Raw genomic sequence first — 7,202 nt, 5'->3', positions numbered from 1 at the left:
CTCTCTCTCTCTCTCTCTCTCTCTCTCTCTCTCTCTCTCTCTCTCTCTCTCGTCTAGATTGGGTTGGCCTATGAGCATGTCTATGTCTATGGGAGGCAATCTTGACTGTGTTAATTGAGATCAGAAGATCTGCCCACTGTGAATGGCACCATTCCCTAGGCAGGAGAATGCCAAAGTGTGTAAGAGCAGAGAAAACGAGCTGAGCACTAACGTGCATCTATTCCTCTCTGTTCCTGATTATGGGTGTGATATGATGAACTCCAAGCTTCTGCCCCCGTGGCATCCCTGCTCTGATGAACTTTAACCTGGAACTGTAGGTTATAATAAACCTTTCTCACCTAAGTTGCTTTTGTTGTGGCATTTTTATCTCAGCAGCCAGGAAAAACAAAAACAAACAAAGCAGCAACAGAAAAGTCTAGTAAAATCAGTTCTGTTCCACAGTCAGAGGTCTTTGCCTGAATCTCCAGGCAGCCCTGAGTCAAATAACGACACCCTTGATATCACAACTTGCCTTTCTATCTACATAGTCTTGCCTGTGGGCTCCCCCATAAAGCCCTCATGCCCACCCATTCCCTCTAGTGCATCCCCAGCCAGCACTGCAGAGACTCCCACAGTCCCCTTGCTGGGGACCTCAGCTCCAGAGTCACCCGTGTACCGAGGACTGCTTCCAGAACAAGAGGCCAAAAGGAGGCTCATTGCTGCAATCCTATTCAGTAATGGCAGGCACTTATTGCACCAGAGAGATGATGGAGGATGGTGCTTGCCCGGTTGACTTTTCATAAGCCAGTTCTTGTGATATACAATAAAAACCTAGGAGATGGCTGTGCCCATATGGGTTTGACAGTTACCTTCATGGTCCAAGCTACAGTGTGTATAAACTGTATACCTGTTCAGGTAACAGATGATTAGGAAGACAGAAAGAACCCCAGCTATTAGGGACAGCCCCATTGTCTCCTTTTCACCCTAGCATTGCAGCCACCTTACTGTATTCCAAGTCCAACTCCTAGCGAGGAGAAGGAAGTAGAAAGCATGCTGAGCTCTCAACTCTTACCTGGGAGCCAGCCCACAGGGACACAGAGTTCAGAGCGGTGAGATGGCCAGGGTGGGGGTGGCTACTGCTAACAGGAGCAATTAAAATGAAACCTCCCCAGAGTCGACACTGAGAGAACGTGCTGAGAGAGCTGACGAGGGGGCTCAATGGGTAACTGCTCGCTGTGTGAATGTGAGGACCTGAGCCTGAATCTCCAGAACTCACTCAAAGCTGAACTCAGCAACGCTCCTGGAGTTCCTAAGATAAGATGGGAAGCAGAAACAGAAGGGCTTCCAGAACCTCATGAGCTAGCTAGCCTAGTGTACAGAGTAAGAAAAACCCAGAGACCATGCAAGGTGGAAGGCTAGAACTCACACCTAAGACTGTCCTCTGACTGCCACATGTACCATGGAAACCTTGCCCCCCCCTCCCCGCACACGCGCGCGCGCGCACACACACACACACACACCACCTGATAAATTACAACAAATTTAAGATGTTTTGTGAGTACATGCAAACATGTGTAGTGGGTACATGAACACATTATCTTTAGTCTTCAGGTTTTTTGAGGCAGGGTCTACTCACTTTTACCTGGAAATTACACACTTGAGTAAGCTGACTGGTCAGCAAGCCTCAGAGGTCCCTGGTCTGACTCCCTCAGTGCATGCTGCCACGGAGTTCTGTTGTGAGTTCTGGGGACTGAATTCAGGCCCTTGTTCTTGCAAGACAAGCCCTTTACCGACTGCCAAAGCCAACTCCCCAGCCCAAGGAATTCTCAGTATATGCCACTCACTAGACTTGAGTATTCCTCATAATGACTTCTCTCATTGACATTGTTTCTATTTTATAAATGTGAATACAAGATTTAGTGCTGTTAAATAGTTTACCACAAATATAATACAAGTTCAAACTGCCTATAGCATGTCACCCCCAAAAACAAACTGAAAGCAAATGGCTCATCACCACCAGCAGTATGCAGATGTTTTAACAACTTTGGTACACTGGGGTCTGAATCTAGTCCCCAGTGTGGTGCCAGTGTCCACTTCTGGGCTTTGAGGGTGCACTGCTGATGTATAAGATGCTATGGTTTGGGAAACTGTGGAAGGAGCATACAGGGCCTTTGGTAATATCTTAGGACTTTATCACGATTTTAAATAATGTTTCCAAGAGTAAACACATCTGTTCGTCATCATTTTTCTAAGTGTTTGCTCAGGCCACTGGTGTGTGTGTGTGTGTGTGTGTGTGTGTGTGTGTGCTGCCGTATAATTCTAGAACATTTAAAGGAACAAGGAGTCTTAATGAAGACTACAGTCCTAAGTACAGACATTTGTTGTTATCATTACTGTTACTGGAGGGTCTGGCCTTTAAAGTCTGTGTACTTTCATAGCAACACCAAGGTTTACAAAGTTTCTAATCATAGAAAAGCAGTTTGGGGACCACCACCCCAGCCTATTTTGCAAATGCTCCCGAGCCACAGAAAGAGGTTAAATGAGTTGCAGACTGAGCACTGCAAGCCGGTCCCCAAGCCAGGAAGAAAGCCAGCCCAGAGAAGCGTTCTCTCATCTCATGGCTATTCTCCAGGTTCTTGGGTGGGAGGCTAAAAAAACACAAATTCTACACCATTGCACAAGCGAACACATTTGCGAGTCATGCACCCAGCCTTATGTAAGAATGAAATAATCACACTTATCCTTTACTGGAATAAAAAGAATTTGGTTTTACCTTTTTCATGTTCTGATCATCAGACACCCACTCGGCAACTGAACGGGGGAAAGTACTTAAGAGGGCGTGTTAGCAGAACAATGGAAGTCGGGAGTGTTCTTTCCTTCTAGAACTTTTCCTGTTGCTCTTATTAAAATTGCTCATTGTTTGAGCAGGAATGACTTATGACTGCACTTACTTGAAGTCGCTTGAGTGTGCAGTATTTTATTTCAGTTTTTGAGGCTTGTGCCAAAAGAAAGCAAGCTACATGCAGACCTTTTTCCTGTCTGAATTTTCCGGAGACCTTGACTTTAGAACTGTGCGTCAAGGTTCCTTAGCACAAGATTATTTGTTTGCCCGAGCTCTTTCCTGGGGTTGGCGCCCCTGTGGTGGGATTTTAATTGTCTGAGTCCACTTTGAGAGCCTTTATGCTTTCCCCGTTTCCTCTCCTAGTCCCTGCCCAGACCCCCCACCCCTGAGCCAGAAGCTGCTGGCCAATAGCTAAGTTATTATGAGCATTGTGCAGGTCAGAAAGTATGGCATGGAGGGGTACTGTGGGCTGGTACTTTTATTACAGTTTAAATTAAATGTACCCAGTTGTAAGTGCTTAGCATTTTAGTCTTAACTCATTTGCTAACTCTTGGGGGGGGGGGGAACGGAGAAGACTATGGATGTAGTTCAGTTGGTAGATTGTTTGTCTAACAATACAGAAAGGCCTGGGTTTCATCCCCCGTCATTGCCTAACACTGGATGTGGTGGTGTATCCTCTTATCCCTGTATTTGGGAGGGACAGTCTGGAGGATCAAGAATTTAAGATCATTCTTGGCTACATGGTGAATATGAGATCAGTCTGGGCTACATAAGAACCTATCTCAACTGAGTAAATAAATGAGAAGTACGGGGGTCACTGTTGAGGGACTTCTGTATTTAGGTGCACACTAATGTTGGTCTCTTATGTGAGGCTCAGATCTGTACATAAAGCCTGTGCTTTTCCTACAGAGTGTTTCTTTCTTAGACAAGCAAGCTACAACTTTCTTTCCTTCGTGCAGCTTCCCAGCCAGATGAGGCATTTATTCAGGAGAGTTCTGCAAATGAATACATGGTGGAGTGTTGTGGGAGAAGTTGTGACTATAGATGAAGCAGCCCTGTGAATCTCTGCTCCTGGGCCTGCAGGTCCCTGGATAGTGCTCTCCCTCCTGTGACCCACAGGGACTAAGGAGTCTGGGATACTTCGCAGGTCCTTGATCAATAGGTTTTACCGTTTGGAAGAGCATTTGGGGCTAGTGCCAATGGGAAACCAATTTGCTCAGCGGTTCTTTTTAGGTCAGTGCTAGCTTTTGAATGCCAAGGAGAGGTTCCCAGTTCTGTTTTTCCCTGACTTTCTGACCTGCTGTCTCCAATGAGGTGAGCTCAAGGGAAGAGGGACAGTGAGTGTTGCCATTTTAACTGTGAGGTATCTGTCTGTGAATCTGAATTTGGAGACAAACACGGGGAATGGGATGTTGTTGATACACACACACACACACACACACACACAAAACCTTGAAGAGGGTAGAGAGAACTTAGTCATTAAAGTGTTTGTTATACAAGCAGGAGATCCTGCCTTCGATCCCTAAAACCCACATAAAAAGCTGAGTGAGATGTGCTGCTTATAATGCTATCCTTGGGAAGGTGCAGGCTAGTGAATCCATTGGGATTTTTGGATGCACAGTGAGTTCCAGGCCAGTGGGAGACCCTGTCTTAAAAAACTTACTAGACCTGGATAGAGGTGGGTGGTCCTTGGACTTCCCATAGGGCAGGGAACCCTGATTGCTCTTCGGGCTGATGAGGGAGGGGGACTTAACGGGGGGAGGGGGAGGGAAATGGGAGGCGGTGGCGCAGAGGAGGCAGAAATCTTTAATAAACAAATAAAAAAAATAAAATAAAAACCAAGGTGAATGGTACCCAAGGAATGACAGCCCATGCACATAACCTGTACACGCCATCACCTTCTCTAGGACCCTTGTGATTGACTTGTCTTCTCTACCATCTTCTAAATACCCGTCTCTCTGAGTCGATCTATAAAATGATAATAACTATTAATAATAGTGTGCATGTTTGTGTGGGTGTGTGCATGTGTGCAGGCATCCACGCGTGTGTGGAGGTCAGGGTCAGGTTTCTTCCTCAGTCACTCCTTCACTACTTTTCCTTTTCTTCTTTTCCTTTTCGAGACAGGATCTTTAAGTGAGCCTGTAGCCTGTTGGTTCAGCGTAACCCGCTGGCTGGCCAATGAGCTCCAGGGATCTTTCTGCCTTTGTACTCCAGGGCCGGGGTTAAAGCCACTGCACCTGGCTCTTATAGGGACGTCTGGGATCTGAGCTCATCTTTGTGCTTACAGGGCAGGCCCTTTATCAGTCGAGTCATCTCCCAAGCCCCCGACAGTGTTTATTCATTCAGTGTCTTGTAGCGTGCGCTCATTACCTTCATTAATGCATCAACTCCTGAGAGCAGGGATTTCATACAGTTTACGGCCATCTTTTTACTCCCAAGGAAGAAAATGTTTGGCGTAGAGGAGATTGTTTAGTTACTCTTAGTCTCTGGTGATGTAGCTCAGTGGGAGAGGACTTGGCTGGAATGCTGGAGGACCTAGGCTCAGTCTCCAGTACTTCAATAAAATAAATCAGAAACCCATGAGTTGAAGTGGAAAAATCCCATCTTACAATAAAGAAGACATTTCCTTCTCATTTTTCTAAATATGCCATAGTTTTGCTACTCTGAACAAACCAATAAATTGGCAAGTACTCCCTGAGTTCTGATCAGGAAGTTTAGGTAGGTTAAGTCAAGACTGTGCACCATTTTGAGCTCATCTCACCTTCTAGAACCTTCCATGTCACTGCTATTTTCTCTAAATATTTATTTATTTGTTTACATTATGTGTGTGTGTGTGTGTGTCTGTTGGTGTCTATATATGCCACATGTGTGACTGCCTGAGGAGGTCAGAGAAGGGTGTTGGTTCCCCCGGTACTGGAAGTTCCCAGCAGTTATGAACTGCGAAGCTAACCCGTGTCTTCTGGGGGAGCAGAAAGTGCTCTTGATTGCTAAGTCATCTCTCCAACTTCAAGAATTATTGTATTTGTGGGAAATGTGCCTGTGCATGTGTGTGTGTGTGTGTGCACGTGTGCAAGCACATAGTCAGGTCCGCTTCAAGGCCAGCAAGTACTCTTAACCACTGCGTCATGTCCCCAGACACAGTCAGCAATTGCTACTCTTCAGAGAGCTCTCCTCAGTGAGGCAGGTGGCACTTCCCAGTCTTGAGCTAAACCTGACATCTGGTTCTGAACTATAAGGAGAGATAAAGATGGGCATGCTAGTTTTCACCCTTGGAGGACTAACTCTAAGCTGAGGGCAGAAAGTGTAGATTCTTTAGCAAGACGCATGCTCGTTATCCAATGCAGGATTCATGGCAGCACGGGCAAACGTCACATTGTGCTGTACCAGAGACACGCTTGCAACCATTTCAGAGGGGCAGAGTACGATTCAGTGGGACAGTGAGACTCAAGTCCAAATCTTAAAAGAAGAAAAAAAAAAACTTTGGAGAGACGCAAGTTTTCCCAACTGGAATTAATGAGAGAGAGGCTAACACCAGCAGCTGCTGGCAGCCACTCTGCTTCCATGAGGTGAGAACTTAAGCCTGGCCCCCAAAGAGAAGGAAGTAAGAGACGGAAAGAGGGAGACCAGCCCTTAAGTCCAACCAAAATCTGAAGCTGCCTCTTTCTGGAATTTCCCCACCTGTCAATCTAACTATTTCCTCTTCTTTTTCTTTAAATCGTTTTGAATTCGACTTTCTATACTCAAACTCAAAAGAATCCAGCCAATTTAGAGATCAGAAATAGTGGGCTGACATAGTTCACTGGTTCTAGAAACTGCTTGCTGGGTGGGGCGGCACTGAATTAGTTTCTCAAGTCTTTGACTATGATTGCTTTCACAGTGACAGCCATATCCCGGAAGACCAGACTCTCCTGTGAGGCCGGTCAAACCCATGACAGGACTGGGAAGTGAGCTCTTTGGGCAAAGGACCCATTGTACAAGCCTGAGTTTGGAATCCCAGCATCCATTTTCAAAACTGGTGTTGTGGTACCCCACCACAACACTGAGGAGTAGGGACAGGCAGATCCTGGGGTCTTGCTGGCTAGTCAGTCTAGCTGAGATGGCAAGCTGAACGTGAGAGACCTCGTGGTTGAAGAGAAGACTCTAAGGCCAGGGCGGGGGAGTGTGTGGTGACAGTTGTTCACAGGGCCTTCATGAGCACTCTCCCGTGCAAGTTCACCCACATCCACATCCCTTCCCACCACAAAATCCACACCTCAGCATCCGAGATATCTCTGGCCAATTACCTATTTTACACCAAATGAGAGCCTCTAAAAACAGGACAACTTTTGGTGCAATAGAGTGAACATTTTTATTATGGATTGAAATCTTCCTGTCCATCATA

General features: G+C 46.2%; 1 protein-coding gene across 1 annotated transcript in view; it reads right to left on the bottom strand.

The window, feature by feature from the left end:
- The window catches only part of Fam171a1 (family with sequence similarity 171 member A1), a 120,137-nt gene extending 117,255 nt beyond the window's left edge, over positions 1-2,882 (bottom strand). The window contains exon 1 of the mRNA XM_050150529.1: positions 2,753-2,882. The gene's annotated coding sequence lies outside the window, so the exon portion shown is untranslated. The remainder of the gene's footprint in view (positions 1-2,752) is intronic.
- Positions 2,883-7,202: the final 4,320 nt, after the last annotated feature.

The sequence above is a fragment of the Alexandromys fortis genome, unplaced genomic scaffold (assembly GCF_014885135.2).
Source record: "Alexandromys fortis isolate MF-2015 unplaced genomic scaffold, M_Fortis_MF-2015_v1.1 scaffold_69, whole genome shotgun sequence".
Taxonomy (NCBI): domain Eukaryota; kingdom Metazoa; phylum Chordata; class Mammalia; order Rodentia; family Cricetidae; genus Alexandromys; species Alexandromys fortis.
This window is presented reverse-complemented; position numbering and strand designations above follow the sequence as displayed.